At 45.7% G+C, this 22,695-nt stretch overlaps 1 pseudogene across 1 annotated transcript; it reads right to left on the bottom strand.

Moving 5' to 3' along the window:
- Positions 1–709: 709 nt before the first annotated feature.
- Positions 710–21,064, bottom strand: LOC144486359 (uncharacterized; annotated as a pseudogene). The gene is made up of 3 exons (XR_013496253.1): positions 20,985–21,064; positions 5,095–5,206; positions 710–2,893 (listed from the first exon to the last, which is right to left on the bottom strand). The product of XR_013496253.1 is annotated as an uncharacterized LOC144486359 (transcript).
- Positions 21,065–22,695: the final 1,631 nt, after the last annotated feature.

The following is a 22,695-nucleotide window of genomic DNA, read 5'->3' as shown; positions in this document are numbered from 1 at the left end:
TCATTGATCAAGGTGGCTGTTTTTCTCTCTCTCAGTTGTGGGTGATATTTGTCCCTATTCTCCTGGAAACTGAATGAATCTTGTTCCAAACTGGGTTCAATATCAGACATTTCAGGGAGTCAGGAATCATTCGCCCCTGAACCTACACTGGTAAAACCCCAGACAGTTCCTCAGTAAGGGTTTTTCTGGTTCCTCACCATATATTAGTCAGGATACTGAAACCCAGCTTTTTTACAGTCCACTCCTGGAGGCCCCACTCCCTGAGCCGACAACATTCAGCAGTGTCAGTGCTGAAGTTTCACAGTGGGAGTGATTCCCAGAGTAACTGTCAATCATATCACCATTGATGTCCAGGTTTGTGTAGTTTTAGTTATCCTGATGTCTAACACACACACATCAATAAAACAGGGAATTCCTGCAAACAAACTGCAGCTTCTTCTCTATCTGGACAGACAATGTTTGTTGAATAATTGTCCCAGCGGTTAACAGGCTCCTGTGAACTCATCCAACTCGTATTTTAATACTGACTTTAACAAATATATTTTAAATAGGTTTATTTTAAATGAGTTAAAATCAGCCTTAAAATGGTAGATACAGTATAATAACCATAGTAATTTTCAGACTGGAAACTTTAACCTGCTGTTTCACTTTCATTTAGGAGCAGATCCCAGTTTTACACCAATCTCTGATTCATGTATCCAGCATTCACTGTCATTCTAAAAGCAGAAGTTGCTGCAAAATCTCAGTAAGTCTGACAGTATCTGTAAAGACAGGAACAGTTAATGTTTCCAGTTGAATGTGACTCTTCTTCAGTGTCAAAACATTCGCTCTGTTTCTCTCTCCAGAGATGCTGTCAGACCTGCTGAGTTTTTACAGCACTTCTTGTTTTTATTTACGAGTTCAGGACTCAGACAAGACAATCCACAATACAAATCTTACAACTGGGCCAGGGTTTATTAACATCAGCAGAAACAGACACCAATGAAAATGGTTGGGACCTCGATGAGATTAACAGCAAAATTCAGTCCTTGCAATCACTCGTGAACATGATGGTGTTTCAGCAGGTGAGGTGACCGAGTGAATCCCTTCCCACACACGGAGCAGGTGAATGGCCTGTCCCCAGTGTGAATTCGCTGGTGCTTTACCAGGTTGGATGATTGACTGAATCCCTTGCCACAATCAGAGGTGGTGAATGGTCTCTCCCTGGTGTGAACTCGCTGGTGCCTCCGCAGGCTGGATGAATCAATAAATCCCTTCCCACAACTGGAGCAAGTGAATGGCCTTTCTCCAGTGTGACTAGGCTGGTGTTTTAGCAGGTTGAATGACTGAGTAAATCCCTTCCCACACTCGGAGCAGATAAATGGCCTCTCCCCATTATGAATTCTCTGGTGTTTCAGCAGGTCGGATGAATCAGTGAATCCCTTCCCACAATCAGAGCATCCTCCCCATTGACCAACTGTGAGAATGAACAAAATGCAGTCCTGGATGTAACTGAGAGCAGAAACAATAACAGCAGAATCCAACCCCTGGAATCACTCGTGAACTCGTTGGTGTCTCAGCAGCTGGGATGAAAGACTGAATCCCTTCCCACACTGAGAGCAGGTGAATGGCCTCTCCCCAGTATGAACTCGCTGGTGTATCCGCAGGCTGGATAATCGAGTGAATCCCTTCTCACACTGAGAGCAGGTGAACGGCCTCTCCCCAGTGTGAATTCGCTGGTGTCTCAGCAGGTGGGATGACTGAGTGAATCCCTCCCCACACTGAGAGCAGGTGAATGGCCTCTCCCCAGTGTGAACTTCATGGTGTCTCTGCAGCTGGGATGACCGAGTGAATTCCTTCCCACACTGAGAGCAGGTGAATGGCCTCTCCCCAGTGTGAACTCGCTGGTGTCTCTGCAGCTGGTTTGACCAAGTGAATCCCTTCCCACACTGAGAGCAGGTGAATGGCCTCTCCCCAGTGTGAACCCGCTGGTGTATCCGCAGGCTGGATGAATCATAGAATCCCTTCCCACACTGAGAGCAGGTGAACGGCCTCTTCCCACTGTGAACTCGCTGGTGTCTCAGCAGGCTGGATGGATTACAGAATCCCTTCTCACACTGAGAGCAGGTGAATGGCCTCTCCCCAGTGTGAACCCGCTGGTGTATCCGCAGGCTGGATGGATCACAGAATCCCTTCCCACACTGAGAGCAGGTGAACGGCCTCTCCCCAGTGTGAACTCGCTGGTGTGACTGCAGGATGGATAACCGAGTGAATCCCTTCCCACACTGAGAGCAGGTGAATGGCCTCTCCCCAGTGTGAACTCGCTGGTGTTTCTGCAGTGTGGATAACCGAGTGAATCCCTTCCCACACTGAGAGCAGGTGAACGGTCTCTCCCCAGTGTGAACTTGCTGGTGTGACTGCAGGATGGATAACCGAGTGAATCCCTTCCCACACTGAGAGCAGGTGAATGGCCTCTCCCCAATGTGGTTGCGCCGATGAGCTTCCAGCTCATTTGGGTATCTGTATCTCTTCGCACAGTCCGCACATTTCCATGGTTTCTCCATGGTGCAGGTGTCCTTGCCTCTCCCTTGGGTGGACAATCAGTTGAAGCCTTGTCCACACACAGAACACGGGTACAGTCTCTCCCCGCTGTGAATGGTGTGATATTTATTCAGGCTGTGTAACTGGTTAAAGCTCTTTAGTCAGTGCACTGGAAGACTCTCACTCCAGTGTGGCCGTGTGTTGGTGTTTTTCCAGTCACACTGATGTTTGAAATCTTTTCAAATCAACAGACTGGACAACCATTTCTCCTTCTAGATTCAAAGGCCGATGATATTCAGCTCCCATGGAATATGACTCTGTCAGATCTGACGTGACGTTTGAGATTTCGGCCTGTGATTCCTCTTTCAATATCCTGTAAAACAAGTTTACAAAAGTCATCAGTATCAGTACAGGATAGAAATTCAGAACAGACAATTCTAGTTTCTATCGAACATTCTTTCCTATTTCAGTCCCAAGAAGCTGTAAATCGCCATCCCACACACTCTCCCTCCATTCTCACTCTGCTGTATCTAATATTCACCCTCCCAATTCTCCTGAAGGTGCTGATTGACAGATCCATGCTCACTGCTTCTTGTCCTGGACACAGAGACCATAACAAATAGGAGCTGCAGTCGGCCATTTGGCCCATCGAGCCTTTTAAACTATTCAATGAGATAATTCGTTCATCTACCTCAGCATCATTCTCCCCACACTAAACCCATATCCCTTGATATCCTCAATATCTAGAAACCAATCAATCGCTCTCTTGCAAGTAGTTGATGACTGAGGTTTCACTGTCCTCAGGGATTGAGAATTCCAAAGCTTTACCACATCCTTGAGTGAAGAAATCCCCCCACATCTTAGCTTTTGCTCCATCTTCTTGTCTGTTCCCCATAACCCTTGACACCCTTGTCATCAAAGATCTGTCTAACTGGAATATATTCAATGATCTTCAGCCTCCACTGGTCCCTGTAGAAGAGAAATCCAAAAGACTAACAGCCCTCTGAGGGAAGAGACGTCTGGAAATATATATATATACAGGGGGATCTTCATCAGTTGATCGGTTAAGGAAGTGAGCCGATGATTGGCAAATGGATTTCAGTACAAATAATACAGAGCACAGAGGCACAACCTCAGGCTAAAGGGACGATCCTTTAAAACAGAGATAAGGAGGAATTTCTTCAGCCAGAGAGTGGGGAATTTGTGGAACTCTTTGCCGCAGAAGGCTGTGGAGGCCGGGTCATTGACTGTCTTTAAGACAGAGATAGATAGGTTCTTGATTAATAAGGGGATCAGGGGTGATGGCAAAAAGGCAGGAGAATGGGGATGAGAAAAATATCTGCCATGATTGAATGGCGGAGCAGACTCAATGGGCCAAGTGGCCTAATTCTGCTCCTATGTCTTATGGTCTTAAGTGTGAGTGTTGCATTTTGGAAAGTCAAACCAGGGTAGGACTTATACAGTGAATGGTAAGGCCCTGGGGAGTGTTGAGGAACAGAGGAACCCAGGAGTACAAGTATATTGTTCGTTGAAAGTGATGTCACAGGTAGACAGAGTGGTGAAGAAGGCATTTAGCACACTGGCCTTCATCAGTCAGGGCACTGAGTATAGGAGTTGGGACATTATGTTATAGTTGTATGAGTCGTTGGTGAGGCTGCACTTGGAGTATTGCGGACAGTTTTTGTAACCCTGTTATAGGAAAAACATTGATAAACTGTAAAGAGTGCAAAGAAGATTTATGAGGATGTTGCCGGGACTAATGGGTCTGAATGATCATGAGAGGTTGGACAGGCTCGGGTTTATTCCTTCGAATGTAGGAGAATGTGGGGTGACTATATTGAGGTGTATTAAATAATGAGGGGCATAGATAGGATGAACCCACATTGTCTTTTTGCCAGGGTCGGGGAATTGAAAACTAGAGGACATAGATTTAATATGAGAGGGGAAAGATTAAAAGGGACCTGAGGGGCAACTTCTTCATGCAGAGGGTGATGTGTACATGGATTGAGCTGCCAGAGAAAGTGGTTGAATGTTCAAACAGCAGGTTTAAACATTTAAAAAGCATTTGGATAAGTACATATCTCTCTAATCCTTTCCAATTCATGAGCCAAACACAGGCATTTGGGACTAGCTGGGAGGGCACCATGGTTGGCATGGATCAGTTGGGCCTAAGGGCCTGTTTCCGTGCTGTATTGCTCTATGACTCTATGTGCTGGCTGCATCAGCATCTACTGCCCATAACTCATTGCCCTTGAACTGAGTGGCTTGCATTGCTGGGGGATGTGGTAGATTTCCTTCTTTAAAGGAAATTATTAAATCAGATGGATTTTTACAACAATTGTCATCAATGGACTTCCAATTCTAGATTTTTACTGAATTCAAATTTCAACATCTGCCACTGTGGGATTCGAACCCAGGGTTCACAGTGCATTGCCCTGGATCCCTGTATTACTAATCCAATAACACTATCACTGCACCATTGCCTGCCCATCCATGGTAAAGGAGTCACAGTAGCCCGAGATCCATGGAATCAGAGCATGCTCTAAATTTAACTTAATGCTCAGTAGCACTCACCCCAAAACCATTTCACTGTTTTCAACATTTTAAATCCGCTGGAGTCTACATCTGCAAAGATCTCAGAGAGATTGGTGTCCGGGAAAAATGTTGCAATCTTCAAATCTTGTCCCTGTAAATGAGGAAAGTTATAGGTGTAATTCAAGGTTAGAAATTCAAGACAGACAAACATTTCTTTTGGTCTGAGTTTGCTGTGTGTAAATCTTTCCCTTCTAATCCCCTGTAAAAGGAGTTTCCAAAATCCATCAGCATCTGTCCAGAACAGAAATTCCAAACATTCACTCCTCCTTTAACCTGGCACAGAATTACTTCAGCTGGGACAAAATTGCAGTGGAGGCAGTTCAGGGAAGATCCAGTTGGTTGATTCCTGAAATGAGGGGTTTTATCTTTCAGGTTGAGCAGCTTGGGCCTGTACTCTTTGGAGTTTAGAAGACTGAGAAGTAATCCTATTGAAATATCTGGGAATTTAAGGGCGGCATGGTGGCTAGCACTGCTGCCTCACAGCGCCAGGGTCCCAGGTTCAATTCCGGCCTTGGGTCACTGTCTGTGTGGAGTTTGCACATTTTCTGTGCACTGTCTGTGTGGGTTTCCTCCAGGTGCTCTGGTTTCCTCCCACAGTCCAAAGACTGTGGTTCGGTGGATTGGCTATGCTAAATTGACCCTCGTGTCAAATGCATGGGGTTGTGGGGATGGGGCTTGGGTGGGATTGTGGTCGGCACAGACTCGATGGGCCAAATGGCCTGCTTCTGCACTGTAGGGATTCTGTGATTCATATGATATAAGGTGCTTGACAAGGTAGATGCTGAGAGGATGTTTCCTCAGGTGTGGGAATCAAGTAAAAATAAAGGATCTCAAATTTAAGATGAAGATGAAGAGAGATCTTTTCTCTCAGCGGGTTGTTGATCTTTGGAACTCTGTCTTCACCAGTGAGGATTGGAGGCAGGTCATTGAATATATTCAAAGCTGAGGTTTTGATCCACAAGAGAGTTAAGGGTATGGACGGGCTGGGGGTAGCAAAGTAGACATGATCTTATTGAATGATGCAGCAGGCTCGATGGGCCGAATGACGGGCTCCTGTTTCGAATTCTTATTCCGATGTTCTTGGATAGCTGCGCATGCGCCCTGCTACCTATTGTCCCTCTGAAGATAGAGGTTCTGAACCAGCCCCCGAAACCACGCCCATTGTGACCCGTCACAGACAGCAGCGCATGTGCCCTCCTTCCCCGCTGAAACAAGATGGCGGCCGATAACCGGGGCCTGTTCCCGAGATAAAAGCCTGGGAGCTGTAAACCCGGGACCTGCAGGGTCTGATTCGGGCCGTGCAGCCTACAGCGGATGTTTGTGAAGCCTCCGCTCGCTCCCTCCCTACCCCAACTCCCGGCTCCACTTCTCCCGCAGCCCAACCGACTCACCCGCTGAAAAAAGCGTCTCCCGCATTCAGGACTCTGAGCAGTGACACTGCGCATGCCCCAGATACAGCACTGCGCCTGCGCAATAGGCTCCTGTGGAATGACTATAGAACATAGAACATTACAGCGCAGTCCAGGCCCTTCGGCCCTCAATGTTGCACCGACCTGTGAAACGAATCTAAACCCATCCAACCTACACTATTCCAATCTCATCCATATGTTTATCCAATGATCCTTTAAATGCCCTTCATGTTGACGAGTCCACTACTGTTGCAGGCAGGGCATTCCACACCCTTACTACTCTCTGAGTAAAGAACCTACTTCTGACATCTGATCTATATCTATCACCCCTCAATTTAAAGCTATGCCCCCTCGTGCTAGCCATCATCATCCGAGGAAAAAGGCTTACACTGTCCAACCTATCTAATCCTCTGATCATCTTGAATGCCTCTATTAAGTCACCTCTTAAACTTCTTCTCTCCAACGAAAAAAGCCTCAAGTCACTCAGCCTTTCCTCATAAGACCTTCCCACCATACCAGGCAACATCCTGGTAAATCTCCTCTGCACCCTTTCCAATGCTTCCACATCCTTCCTATAATGCGGCGACCAGAACTGTACACAATAGTCCAAGTGCGGCCGCACCAGAGTTTTGTACAGCTGCAACATGACAGCATGGCTCCGAAACTCAATCCCTCTTCTAATAAAAGCTAACACACTGTACGCCTTCTTAGCAACCCTATCAATCTGGGTGCCAACTTTCAGGAATCTATGCACATGGACACCGAGATCTCTCTGTTCATCCACACTACCAAGTATCTTACCATTAGCCCAGTACTCTGTATTCCTGTTACTCCTTCCAAAGTGAATCACCTCACACTTTTCCACATCAAACTCCATTTGCCACCTCTCAGCCCAGCACTGCAGCTTATCTATGTCCCTCTGTAACCTGCAACATCCTTCCACACTGTCCTCAACTCCACCGACTTTAGTGTCATCCGCAAATTTACTAACCCATCCTTCTACGCCCTCATCCATTTATAAAAATGACAAACAAAAGTGGCCCCAAAACAGATCCTTGCGGTACACCACTAGTAACTGAACTCCAGGATGAACATTTCCCATCAACCACCACCCTCTGTCTTCTTACAGCTAGCCAATTTCTGATCCAAATCTCAAAATCACCCTCAATCCCATGCCTCCGTATTTTCTGCAATAGCCTACCGTGGGGAACTTTATCAAATGCTTTACTTAAATCCATAAACACCACATCAACTGCTTTACCCTCATCCACCTCTTCGGTCACCTTCTCAAAGAACTCAATAAGGTTTGTGAAGCACGACCTTCCCTTCACAAAACCGTGCTGACTATCCCTAATCAAATTATTAATTTCTAGATGATTATAAATCCTATCTCTTCTAATCCTTTCCAAAACTTTGCCCACAACAGAAGTAAGGCTCACTGGTCTATAATTACCAGGGTTGTCTCTACTCCCCTTCTTGAACAAGGGGACAACATTTGCTATTCTCCAGTCTTCTGGCACTATTCCTGTAGACAATGACATAAAAATCAAAGCCAAAGGCTCTGCAATCTCCTCCCTAGCTTCCCAGCGAATGCTAGGATAAATCCCATCCGGCCCAGGGGACTTATCTATTTTCACACTTTCCAGAGTTGCTAACACCTCCTCCTTATGAACCTCAATCCCGTCTAGTCCAATAGCCTGTATCTCAGTATTCTCTTCGACAACATTGTCTTTTTCCTGTGTGAATACTGACGAAAAATATTCATTTAGCGCCTCTCCTATCTCTTCAGACTCCACGCACAACTTCCCACTACTGTCCTTGACTGGCCTTAATCTTACCCTAGTCATTCTTTTATTCCTGACATACCTGTAGAAAGCGTTAGGATTTTCCTTGATCCTACCTGCCAAAGACTTCTCCTGTCCCCTCCTGGCTCTTCTTAGCTCTCTCTTCAGCTCCTTCCTGGCGAACTTGTAACTCTCAAGCGCCCTAACTGAGCCTTCACGTGTCATCTTTACATAAGTCTCCTTCTTCCTCTTCACAAGAGATTCAACTTCTTTAGTAAACCACGGTTCCCCCGCTCGACCACTACCTCCTTGCCTGACAGGTACATACTTATCAAGGACACGCAGTAGCTGTTCATTGAACAAGCTCCACATTTCAATTGTGCCCATCCCCTACAGATTTCTTCCCCATCCTGTGCATCCTAAATCTCGCCTAATCGCATCATAATTTCCTTTCCCCCAGCTATAACACTTGCCCTGCGGTGTCTACCTATCCCTTTCCATTGCTAAAGTAAACGTAACCGAATTGTGGTCACTATCACCAAAGTGCTCACCTACCTCCAAATCTAACACCTGGCCTGGTTCATTACCCAGTACCAAATCCAATGTGGCCTCGCCTCTTGTTGGCCTATCTACATACTGTGTCAGCAAACCCTCCTGCACACATTGGACAAAAACTGACCCATCTAAAGTACTCGAACTATAGCATTTCCAGTCAATATTTGTAAAGTTAAAGTCCCCCAGTACAACTGCCCTGTTACTTTCACTCCTATCCAGAATCATCTTTGCAATCTTTTCCTCTACATCTCTGGAACTTTTCGGAGACCTATAGAAAACTCCCATCAGGGTGACCTCTCCTTTCCTGTTTCTAACCTCAGCCCATACTACCTCAGTAGACGAGTCCTCATCAAACGTCCTTTCTGCCACCGTAATACTGTCCTTGACTAACAATGCCACACCTCCTCCTCTTTTACCACCTTCCCTGATCTTACTGAAACATCTAAACCCCGGAACCTGCAACAACCATTCCTGTCCCTGCTCTATCCATGTCCCCGAAATGGCCACAACATCGAAGTCCCAGGTACCAGCCCATGCTGCAAGTTCACCCACGTTATTCCGGATGCTCCTGGCATTGAAGTAGACACACTTCAAAGCACCTTCCTGCCTGCCGGTACACTCCTGCGACCTTGAAATCTTATTCATCACCTCACCACTCACATCCTCCTGTACACTGGAGCAGAAATCCAGGTTCCCACCCCCCTGCCGAATTAGTTTAAACCCTCCCGAAGAGCATTAGCAAATTTCCCCCCCAGGATATTAGTACCCCTCTGGTCCAGGTGAAGACCATCCCGTTTGTAGAGGTCCCACCTACCTCAGAATGAGCGCCAATTATCCAGGTATCTAAATCCTTCCCTCCTGCACCATTCCTGTAGCCACGTGTTCAACTGCTCTCTCTCCCTATTCCTCTCCTCACTAGCACGTGGCACGGGTAACAAACCAGAGATAACAACTCTATTTGTTCTCGCTCTAAGCTTCCACCCTAACTCCCTGAATTTCTGCCTTACATCCCCATCTCTTTTCCTACCTATGTCATTGGTGCCTGTGTGGACCACAACTTGGGGCTGGTCCCCTTCCCCCTTAAGGATCTTGAAAACACGATCCGAGACATCAAAGACCCTGGTACCTGGGAGGCAACACACCAGCCGCCAGTCCCTCTCGCTCTCACAGAATCTCCGATCTGTCCCCCTAACTATGCAGTTCCCAATGACTAATGCTCTCCTCCTCCCCCCCTTTCCCTTCTGAGCAACAGGGACAGACTCTGTGCCAGAGACCTGTACCCCATGGCTTACCCCTGGTAAGTCGCCCTCCCCAACAGGATCCAAAACGGTATACTTGTTATACAGAGGAACGGCCACAGGGGATCGCTGCACTGTCTGCTTCTTACCCTTTCTAACAGTCACCCAAGTATCCTCATTCCTAGGAGTATGAACCTCCCTGTAGCTTTTATCGATAACTGTCTCTGCCTCACGAATGATCCTGAGTTCATCCAGTTCCAACTCCAGATCCCTAACACGGTCTTCAAGGAGCTGGAATTGGGTGCACTTCCTGCAGGTGTACTCAGCTGGGACACTAATGGTGTCCCTCACCTCACACATCCCACAGGAGGAACATTGCACTGCCTGCACTGACATCCCTGCTAACTTCCCGAACTAATAAATGAAAGAGAAAAGAAGAAAAAGAAAAAGAAAGCTCACCTGCTCTCACACCGAGTCTTTTTTTTTAGGTTAGAGGAGGAGGGAGGGTGGGAGACTCTACACGTGTAGAGTCTCGGGTTACCTCCCCGTTCAAATTTAGTGGGCAAAAAAAAAAAAACGTCCCAGGTCTCCCTACGGCTGACTTCCAGTTTCCTGTTTCTCAGGAAAAAAACAACTCCGAAAAAAGTAAGTAAAAATAAATTCAGCTTATCTTATCTTCCAGTTCTGCCCTCCAAAAATCACTCCCCTCTCTGCCCGCTTCACCGGAACAATAGGGCACGTTCACAACCGCAGGGGCACCTGGGAATTAACAGCGCCATTGTCAATCAAAGACATAATAGAAAATTATCTTGTGCAATTGAGATCAATTAATTTTTTAAAATACATTCCTCTGAATTTGTGCACTGCCATTCTCTATTTCTAAAATTGATTTAAACCAGTGCTCTCCTGTGGGAACACCCCGAGTTTTTAAAACATTTCTCACTGGTTTCCTCCCTCCCCCCCCGCTCTCCTGAAGGTGCTCATACTGATTGGGTAAATCCCCCAGAAACTGGTTTATTTCACTTTCTTTCTCCTGAGACTGAATATTCTGTTTTATGCAATGATACATCACAGATGGAAACCATTTGGCTCACGTTTCCATGCTGTAAACCTCTGTGACTCTATCCTGCCCAGCCGGGCTCTCTTTAAGATCGATCCAATTAATTCCACAGCCCTGCTGGCAGAGTCAGAACAATGTATATTTACTGCAGCAATGCAGGAGGTAAATAGAGAATGTTTTTAGTTGTATATTTCTCAGATACACTCACCCCTGGAAAGATCAATCAGCCGGTGTACCAAGCAAATATTAAGGTTCCACTTAAAATTAAAACAGAAGGTGCAGAAAAAAAACAGCAGTTACCAGGGCCGAGTTGATGGTCAAAATGATGGTGCTGAGCTGCCTTTAGAAAATAACCAGCAATCCAACAAGTCACTCACAATATTGAATCAAACAAAATTGATCAAAGATTCAGATAAAGTATTCTGTTTTCCAACATGATGCTGTGATATTTTGTGATGGTTTCAATGTTCTCAAAACTACTTGGTGTAGTCCTGGTTTATTTTATACTCACTCCCACCCATCGCTGTCCATGAAGCACATTACCCCCACTCTGATTCTCCATCCCATCAGAGACAACTCAGTCACTGACTGGAAATTAGGGCTTTTAATGACAGCTCTGACAGCCTGGAATGCACCATGAGGCAGAAACAACCCGAGCTAACAAACCCCAGACAGTGAACATTATCCCCCCCCAGACCCGAATATAAAACAGTGAACATTATCCCCCAGACCCGAATATAAAACAGTGAACATTATCCCCCCCAGACCTGAATATAAAACAGTGAACATTATCCCCCCCAGACCTGAATATAAAACAGTGAACATTATCCCCCCCAGACCTGAATATAAAACAGTGAACATTATCCCCCCAGACCCGAATATAAAACAGTGAACATTATCCCCCAGACCCGAATATAAAACAGTGAACATTATCCCCCCCCAGACCCGAATATAAAACAGTGAACATTATCCCCCCGAGACCTGAATATAAAACAGTGAACATTATCCCCCCCAGACCCGAATATAAAACAGTGAACATTATCCCCCCCAGACCTGAATATAAAACAGTGAACATTATCCCCCAGACCCGAATATAAAACAGTGAACATTATCCCCCCCAGACCCGAATATAAAACAGTGAACATTATCCCCCAGACCCGAATATAAAACAGTGAACATTATCCCCCCCAGACCCGAATATAAAACAGTGAACATTCTCCCCCCCAGACCCGAATATAAAACAGTGAACATTCTCCCCCCCAGACCCGAATATAAAACAGTGAACATTCTCCCCCCCAGACCCGAATATAAAACAGTGAACATTATCCCCCCAGACCCGAATATAAAACTGTGAACATTCTCCCCCCCAGACCCGAATATAAAACAGTGAAGATTATTGACCCAGACCTGAAGAGAAAAGAGTGAATATTATAGCCCAGACTCGAGTATAAAACAGTGAACATTATCCCCCAGACCCGAATATAAAACAGTGAACATTATCTCCCAGACCCGAATATAAAACAGTGAACATTATCCCCCCCCAGACCTGAATATAAAACAGTGAACATTATCCCCCCAGACCCGAATATAAAACAGTGAACATTATCCCCCCCAGACCCGAATATAAAACAGTGAACATTATCCCCCAGACCCGAATATAAAACAGTGAACATTATCCCCCCGAGACCTGAATATAAAACAGTGAACATTATCCCCCAGACCCGAATATAAAACAGTGAACATTATCCCCCCCAGACCCGAATATAAAACAGTGAACATTATCCCCCCCAGACCCGACTATAAAACAGTGAACATTATCCCCCCCAGACCCGAATATAAAACAGTGAACATTATCCCCCCCAGACCCGAATATAAAACAGTGAACATTATACCCCCAGACCCGACTATAAAACAGTGAACATTATCCCCCCCAGACCTGAATATAAAACAGTGAACATTATCCCCCCCAGACCCGAATATAAAACAGTGAACATTATCCCCCCCAGACCCGAATATAAAACAGTGAACATTATCCCCCAGACCCGAATATAAAACAGTGAACATTATCCCCCCCCAGACCCGAATATAAAACAGTGAACATTATCCCCCCCAGACCCGAATATAAAACAGTGAACATTATCCCCCCAGACCCGAATATAAAACAGTGAACATTATCCCCCAGACCCGAATATAAAACAGTGAACATTATCCCCCCACAGACCCGAATATAAAACAGTGAACATTATCCCCCCCAGACCCGAATATAAAACAGTGAACATTATCCCCCCCAGACCCGAATATAAAACAGTGAACATTCTCCCCCAGACCCGAATATAAAACAGTGAACATTCTCCCCCAGACCCGAATATAAAACAGTGAACATTATCCCCCCCAGACCCGAATATAAAACAGTGAACATTATCCCCCCCCAGACCCGAATATAAAACAGTGAACATTATCCCCCCCAAACCCGAATATAAAACAGTGAACATTATCCCCCAGACCCGAATATAAAACAGTGAACATTATCCCCCCCCCCCAGACCCGAATATAAAACAGTGAACATTATCCCCCCCAAACCCGAAGATAAAACAGTGAACATTATCCCCCCCAGACCCGAATATAAAACAGTGAACATTATCCCCCAGAACCGAACATAAAACAGTGAACATTATCCCCCCCAGACCCGAATATCAAACAGTGAACATTATCCCCCCCAGACCCGAATATAAAACAGTGAACGTTATCCCCCCCTAGACCCGAATATAAAACAGTGAACATTATCCCCCCCAGACCCGAATATAAAACAGTGAACATTATCCCCCCCAGACCCGAATATAAAACAGTGAACATTCTCCCCCAGACCCGAATATAAAACAGTGAACATTCTCCCCCAGACCCGAATATAAAACAGTGAACATTATCCCCCCCAGACCTGAATATAAAACAGTGAACATTATCCCCCCCCCAGACCCGAATATAAAACAGTGAACATTATCCCCCCCAAACCCGAATATAAAACAGTGAACATTATCCCCCAGACCCGAATATAAAACAGTGAACATTATCCCCCCCCCAGACCCGAATATAAAACAGTGAACATTATCCCCCCCAAACCCGAATATAAAACAGTGAACATTATCCCCCAGACCCGAATATAAAACAGTGAACATTATCCCCCCCAGACCTGAATATAAAACAGTGAACATTATCCCCCCCCCAGACCCGAATATAAAACAGTGAACATTATCCCCCCCAAACCCGAATATAAAACAGTGAACATTATCCCCCCCAGACCCGAATATAAAACAGTGAACATTATCCCCCAGAACCGAACATAAAACAGTGAACATTATCCCCCCCAGACCCGAATATAAAACAGTGAACATTATCCCCCCGAGACCTGAATATAAAACAGTGAACATTATCCCCCCCAGACCCGAATATAAAACAGTGAACATTATCCCCCCCAGACCTGAATATAAAACAGTGAACATTATCCCCCAGACCCGAATATAAAACAGTGAACATTATCCCCCCCAGACCCGAATATAAAACAGTGAACATTATCCCCCAGACCCGAATATAAAACAGTGAACATTATCCCCCCCAGACCCGAATATAAAACAGTGAACATTCTCCCCCCCAGACCCGAATATAAAACAGTGAACATTCTCCCCCCCAGACCCGAATATAAAACAGTGAACATTCTCCCCCCCAGACCCGAATATAAAACAGTGAACATTATCCCCCCAGACCCGAATATAAAACTGTGAACATTCTCCCCCCCAGACCCGAATATAAAACAGTGAAGATTATTGACCCAGACCTGAAGAGAAAAGAGTGAATATTATAGCCCAGACTCGAGTATAAAACAGTGAACATTATCCCCCAGACCCGAATATAAAACAGTGAACATTATCTCCCAGACCCGAATATAAAACAGTGAACATTATCCCCCCCCAGACCTGAATATAAAACAGTGAACATTATCCCCCCAGACCCGAATATAAAACAGTGAACATTATCCCCCAGACCCGAATATAAAACAGTGAACATTATCCCCCCGAGACCTGAATATAAAACAGTGAACATTATCCCCCAGACCCGAATATAAAACAGTGAACATTATCCCCCCCAGACCCGAATATAAAACAGTGAACATTATCCCCCCCAGACCCGAATATAAAACAGTGAACATTATCCCCCAGACCCGAATATAAAACAGTGAACATTATCCCCCCCCAGACCCGAATATAAAACAGTGAACATTATCCCCCCCAGACCCGAATATAAAACAGTGAACATTATCCCCCCAGACCCGAATATAAAACAGTGAACATTATCCCCCAGACCCGAATATAAAACAGTGAACATTATCCCCCCCCAGACCCGAATATAAAACAGTGAACATTATCCCCCCCAGACCCGAATATAAAACAGTGAACATTCTCCCCCAGACCCGAATATAAAACAGTGAACATTCTCCCCCAGACCCGAATATAAAACAGTGAACATTATCCCCCCCAGACCTGAATATAAAACAGTGAACATTATCCCCCCCCAGACCCGAATATAAAACAGTGAACATTATCCCCCCCAAACCCGAATATAAAACAGTGAACATTATCCCCCAGACCCGAATATAAAACAGTGAACATTATCCCCCCCCCAGACCCGAATATAAAACAGTGAACATTATCCCCCCCAAACCCGAATATAAAACAGTGAACATTATCCCCCCCAGACCCGAATATAAAACAGTGAACATTATCCCCCAGAACCGAACATAAAACAGTGAACATTATCCCCCCCAGACCCGAATATCAAACAGTGAACATTATCCCCCCCAGACCCGAATATAAAACAGTGAACATTATCCCCCCCTAGACCCGAATATAAAACAGTGAACATTATCCCCCCAGACCCGAATATAAAACAGTGAACATTATCCCCCCCAGACCCGAATATAAAACAGTGAACATTCTCCCCCAGACCCGAATATAAAACAGTGAACATTCTCCCCCAGACCCGAATATAAAACAGTGAACATTATCCCCCCCAGACCCGAATATAAAACAGTGAACATTATCCCCCCCAGACCTGAATATAAAACAGTGAACATTATCCCCCCCCAGACCCGAATATAAAACAGTGAACATTATCCCCCCCAAACCCGAATATAAAACAGTGAACATTATCCCCCAGACCCGAATATAAAACAGTGAACATTATCCCCCCCCCAGACCCGAATATAAAACAGTGAACATTATCCCCCCCAAACCCGAATATAAAACAGTGAACATTATCCCCCAGACCCGAATATAAAACAGTGAACATTATCCCCCCCAGACCTGAATATAAAACAGTGAACATTATCCCCCCCCCAGACCCGAATATAAAACAGTGAACATTATCCCCCCCAAACCCGAATATAAAACAGTGAACATTATCCCCCCCAGACCCGAATATAAAACAGTGAACATTATCCCCCAGAACCGAACATAAAACAGTGAACATTATCCCCCCCAGACCCGAATATAAAACAGTGAACATTATCCCCCAGACCCGAATATAAAACTGTGAACATTCTCCCCCCCAGACCCGAATATAAAACAGTGAAGATTATTGACCCAGACCTGAAGAGAAAAGAGTGAATATTATAGCCCAGACTCGAGTATAAAACAGAGAACATTATCACACCCAGACCCGAAAATAAAACAATGAACATTATCCCCCCCCAGATTTGAATATAAAATGGTGAACATTACAGTGCCGGCTCGCCCAGTAAATGGCTGACAGAATAAAACAGCATGTTCCTTGATTTGTTCATAATAGGTAGTGATTTTCTTTTCAGCAGCCCACACTCACAAAACCAAAAATACAATGTTTACTGTGATTACAGATTGGGCAGCACTTGCTGAACAATCCTGAGTGTGCTAATAGCTACACTCAATCAATTGAAGATAATCAGTCGAGTTCATAATATGGCTCAGTTATATTTGCAAGAAGTGACATACATATATATATGCAGCGATCCTTTCCCTGCAAACAAAAGCCTTGTACCTTTTTTGAATTTCCCAGAAGCTTGAGAAACCTACAGTCTCCTATTGGTTTCTCCATGGCAAAGCTTCAAGTCAATGAGAGTCCACCAATTAGCACCCTTTTCTCCTGTAGTATAAATTGCAATCATTTAAAATTTGGCATTCTTCCGTTTGTCCTGATGAGTGCATGCTGAAAAGATTCAGCAACATGTCTCTCTTGTCAGCAATATTCAAGTTCAGTACCAACAAGTATCTGTGCATTGTTTTATGTTCCTTAACAATTTAATGTGATCGTGGAAGTGTCACTGTGAAGAATGTGTAAGTCAGTAAGAATTGTCAGCATTTTCTAATTGGAAATCTTAATCAGTGGAATCTTTCAGACACTGAATTGTAGTTTGTACCAAACATAGAAACATAGAAACCCTACTGTGCAGAAGGAGGCCATTCGGCCCATCGAGTCTGCACCGACCACAATCCCACCCAGGCCCTCCCCCCACATATTTTACCCGCTAATCCCTCTAACCTACGCATCCCAGGACTCTAAGGGACAATTTTTAACCTGGCCAATCTACCTAACCCGCACATCTTTGGACTGTGGGAGGAAACCGGAGCACCCGGAGGAAACCCACGCAGACACGAGGAGAATGTGCAAACTCCACACAGACAGTGACCCGAGCCGGGAATCGAACCCAGGACCCTGGAGCTGTGAAGCAGCAGTGCTAACCACTGTGCTACCGTGCCGCCCACGTCAATTTCAGATTGAAGGAAAATGTATTATAAACAAGTTCCTGTTGAGAGTTCCTGAATAAAACAAACAAAAAAATCACAGATAGTACGTTTAAAAGGGGACACAACAGCCCTGAAAATCAGTGACATCTCAGAATATTAAAGCAGAATTCCAATTGTAGGGATTGTTAATGTCAGCAGAAACAAACCAATATTGTCAGAATATCAATCCTGGATGTGATTAACAGCAGCAGTAACTGCAAAATCCAACTCCTGCTGACAATTGTGAACTTGCAGATGTGTCAGCAAGTGGGATGACCGAGTGTATCCCTTCCCACACAGAGCAAGTGAATGGCCTCTCCTCAGTGTGGGTGAGCTCGTGTAAATGCAGGCTGCCAGACTGAGTGAATCCCTTCCCACACATGGAGCAAGTGAATGGTCTCTCCCCAGTGTGAGTGCGTTGATGAGCAGTGAGAATTGATAACTGCCTGAAACTCTTTCCACAGTATGTGCAAATAAATGGCTTCTCCTCAGTGTGAATTCGCTGATGTGACAGGAGGCCGGATGAATTGGTGAATTCCCTCCCACACGTGGAACAGGTGAACGGCCTTTCCCCAGTGTGAACTCGCTTGTGTGCACTGAGGTTGGATGAAGACCTGAACCTCTTTCCACAGGAAGTGGAGCTGAACGGTCTCTCCTCTGTGTGAACTCGCTGGTGTGACAGCAGGTTAGATGACAGAGTGAATCTCTTACCACACACAGAACAGGTGAATAGCTTCTCTCCTGTGTGAATTCGCTGGTGTGACCAAAGACCGGATGGTCAAGCAATTCCTTCCCACACAAGGAGCAGGTGAACAACCTCTCCCCAGTGTGAACTCGCTGATGTGCACCGAGGTTGGATGAATATGAGAACCCCTTTCCACAGGTGGAGCAGCTGAACGGCCTCTCCTCAGTGTGAATTTGCTGGTGTAACAGCAGGTGGGATGAGGTAGTGAATCTTTTCCCACACACGGAGCAGGTGAATGGCCTCTCTCCAGTGTGACTGCGTCTATGGTTTTCCAGCAAGTATGGATAATTGAATCCTTTATCACAATCCTCACATTTCCACGGTGCAGGTGACTTTGTGTCTCTCAAGGTTGGATGATCAATTGAAGCCTTATCCACACACGGACCACGTTTATGGTTTCTTCTCACTGTGAATGGTGTGATTTTTTTCAGGCTGTGTAACCGGTTAAAGCTCTTTTCAGTCAGTTCACTGGAACACTCTCACTCGGGGGGGTGTGTCTCGGGTCTTTTTCTGCCACATTGAATTTTTAAAATTTTCTTCCACTGACAAAACAGGCAATGATTTCTCCCTCCACTGTAAAAAGCAATCATACTGAGGTCATGATGAATCAAATGGTTCTGCAGACCTTGACCTAAAGTTTAGTTTGAGTTTCCTGTCTGTGAATCCTCCTCTTCTAGTTCCCTGCAAAAAGAGCTTAAAAAACGAATTCATAACAGACAATTCGAGTTTCCATGGAACACTTCTTCATCTCATTTATCTTGAGCTGTAATCTCCATCCCACACACTCTCTCTTGTCCCTGGTCTAAATCAAACTCCTTGCCCCATCTCCACCATTTCATGTCTCCACTCTGAGACCAGCTCCCTCTGCCTTGTCACTCTGGCTGGATTCAGTTCTCCAAATCATGTGCAGATTGACTGTACAACCAAGGAGTCAATTATTTTCTTTTAAGGTCAGGGGACATGAAGTTCCACTGACTCTGTTGTTACCACAATGGCCACACGTCCCCTGCTCACCACTGAAACAACACGGTGACCGTTAACACGGACCTGTTCCGAGGAAAGGCTCCATTTTATTTGTGCCACAGCACCAGGGGAATTACCTCCTGCACAGGCACAAAGGTATCATCAGTCACAGGAAGTAATGGCAGCTGGTGTCTCAAACCTCATTTTAACATTTGCTCCCAGACATTCTAAATTACATTTGAAATACAAACTGACTTCTGGCATTATGGAGTAAATTAAAACATAATCATTTTCAGAATGACCATTCCCGAGAATCAATTCCCAAATCAGTAATATTAAAATTCTCATCAGAAATACATTGGAAAAACGGCTATTTTAATGGACATTTTCACAAACGCTATAAAAATGATTTTTCAAAAAAAATTAATATTTTCTTCAACAGATGAATAATAATATTTTAATAAAACAACCACCCAATGAGGATCCTGACTCAGGGTTTCTGAGCTTCATTGACCGCTAACTGAACCAGCCGGGAATTGTCTCCACAAAACTTCCCCAACTCTCTCCCGGGAAAAAGCTGCAAACCCGGGAGCTGCAGCTTTTTACTGGGGGTGTTGGGGCCTCCAGCGGGTGTTTGTGAATCCTCCCCGCCCACCTCCCAGGGTTTCCTTCCTTCCCAGAGATCAGAGTCCTCATTGATTTGAGGCCAAAGTGTAACCTCTTATTTATTGTCCCCCTCCCACATCCTCTGATGTGAACCATCCTCCAGTGGCTGAGCCAGGATGGGGCCGTTAACCTGGGCCTGTTCCCGGGAGGGAGGGAGGGAGAAGCCCCGCAGCTGCAAACCAGGGAGCTGACAATGATTCTGAAGGGTTTGCGGATCCACAAAGTGTTTCCAAATCCTCCCAGCCACCGCCTAACGCTGACTCCGCTTCTCCGGGACAAACAAGCGCCAAGGACAGCAATGACACTGCGCATGCTCCACGTCACAATGCCCGGGAACTGATTGACAGCAGCTCCGGACCAATAGGAGGAGGGGGCGGGGCTGGAGGACCGAGCAGAAGCGGCTGGTCCTCCAACCAATCAGACTGAATGGGGGGGGAGGGGGCTGAGCCTGGAGCTCCCATCTGTCTGCGCGTGCGCTCGGCCGCACACTGTCAAGATTGCGATCGTTCACCCGGGCCTGAATCGGGGGAAAAGCCCGAACAACCTTTCAACGGTTCAAATATCGAATCCGAGCTTCCTATTGGGGGCTTGCGGCCTCCACGGGACTTTTATGAAGCCTCGAAGTCCGCCCACCCACCGGCTCCATCACTCATTCCTGATTTACCCGGTGTTATCGCCCGGACTGAATATTTCCGCAACCGCCTCAATCCCCAGTGATCGGCACTGCGCATGCTCCAGATCACCACAGTGCAACTGGCCCTTAGCCCCGCCCCTCATTCACACCGATTGGTTGGAGGACCAGCCGCTCTCGCTCGGTCCTCCAGCCCCGCCCCCTCATTCATTCTGAATGTTTTGCCTTCTCCCAAAACCCAAGGCCATCTTTCCCAGAACTCCATATTTGAATTCTTCAATCAGGTTTCTGCCTTGTCACATTACTGAAACAGCTCTTATCAAAGTCCGCACTGACATCCTATATGACTGCAACAAAAATGAACTTTCCCTTTTTATCCTCGACCTATTTGCAGCCTTTGGCAAGGTCGCCCACATCATTCTGCTCCATCCCTCTCCACTGTCGTCCAGCTGGGTGGGGCTACTCTCTTCTGGTTCTACATGGGCGGCACGGTGGCACAGTGGTTAGCACTGCCGTCTCAAGCACCAGGGACTCGGGTTCGATTCTGGGTCACTGTCTGTGTGGGTTTCCTCCGGATGTTCTGGTTTCCTCCACAGTTCAAAAGATGTACTGGTTCGCATTGACCATGCCAAATTCTCCCTCAGTGTACCCAAACAGGCGCAGGAATGTGGCGACTAGGGGATTTTCATAGTAACTTCATCGCAATGTTAATGTAAGCCTACTTGTGAAACTAATAAATAAACATTAAACTTTAAACCTATTCTTCTCTCTTCAATCAGAGTCAGAGAATCACTTATAATATCTTCCCTTCCCATTCCCACACTTACCTCTGGTGTCTCCAGAGGCTTGGCCTCTTATTTCTTATCAACATATTCCCATCAGTGACAACATCTGAAAACAGTGTCAGTTTTCACATTTACTCTGTTAAAGAGACAATATAAATGTAGAGTGTTGTTATTGTCTGACAATGATAGATCAGGAATATCACAAACATTTTAAATGTTCATTCCACATTTCTATTTCTTCTCAAAGTCTCAGTCTGGAACAGATCCCAATTTAACACCAATCTCTGACTTGACATCACATTTCCAATATTCACCGTTGTTCTTCCTGACTCTAAACCCAGTTGTAAAGGAGTTTCTGTTCTGCCTCCAGGACCACTGAATCATGGAAGAGCGTGGCTGGGACACATTCCTTACACACCTCAGCTTACACAGCCACATGTTCAGTCCGGGATGTCACTAAAAGCAGCAATGACAAACTCCAAATTCTACAATCATTTGTGAACTCGCTGGTGTCTCAGAAGGTCGGATAACTGAATGAATCCCTTCTCACACTCAGAGCAGGTGAATGGCCTCTCTCCAGTATGAACTCGTTGGTGTCTCTGAAGAGTAGATGACTGAGCAAAGCTGTTCCGACATACAGAACAGGTGAATGGCCTCTCCCCAGTGTGAACTCGCTGGTGTACCAGAAGGTCGGACAACTGACTGAATCCCTTCCCACACTCAGAGCAGGTAAATGGCCTCTCCCCAGTGTGAACTCGCTGATGTCTCAGAAGTTGGGATGACTGAATGAATCCTTACCACACACAGAGCAGAGGAATGGTCTCTCCCCAGTGTGAACTTGCTGATGTGTCAGAAGGTGGGATGACTGAATGAATCCTTACCACACACAGAGCAGAGGAATGGTCTCTCCCCAGTGTGAACTTGCTGATGTG

Source organism: Mustelus asterias, unplaced genomic scaffold, assembly GCF_964213995.1.
Source record: "Mustelus asterias unplaced genomic scaffold, sMusAst1.hap1.1 HAP1_SCAFFOLD_322, whole genome shotgun sequence".
NCBI classification, from domain to species: Eukaryota; Metazoa; Chordata; class Chondrichthyes; order Carcharhiniformes; family Triakidae; genus Mustelus; species Mustelus asterias.
Note: the sequence above shows the minus strand (reverse complement) of the source record. Positions and strands in the feature narration are given on the sequence as shown.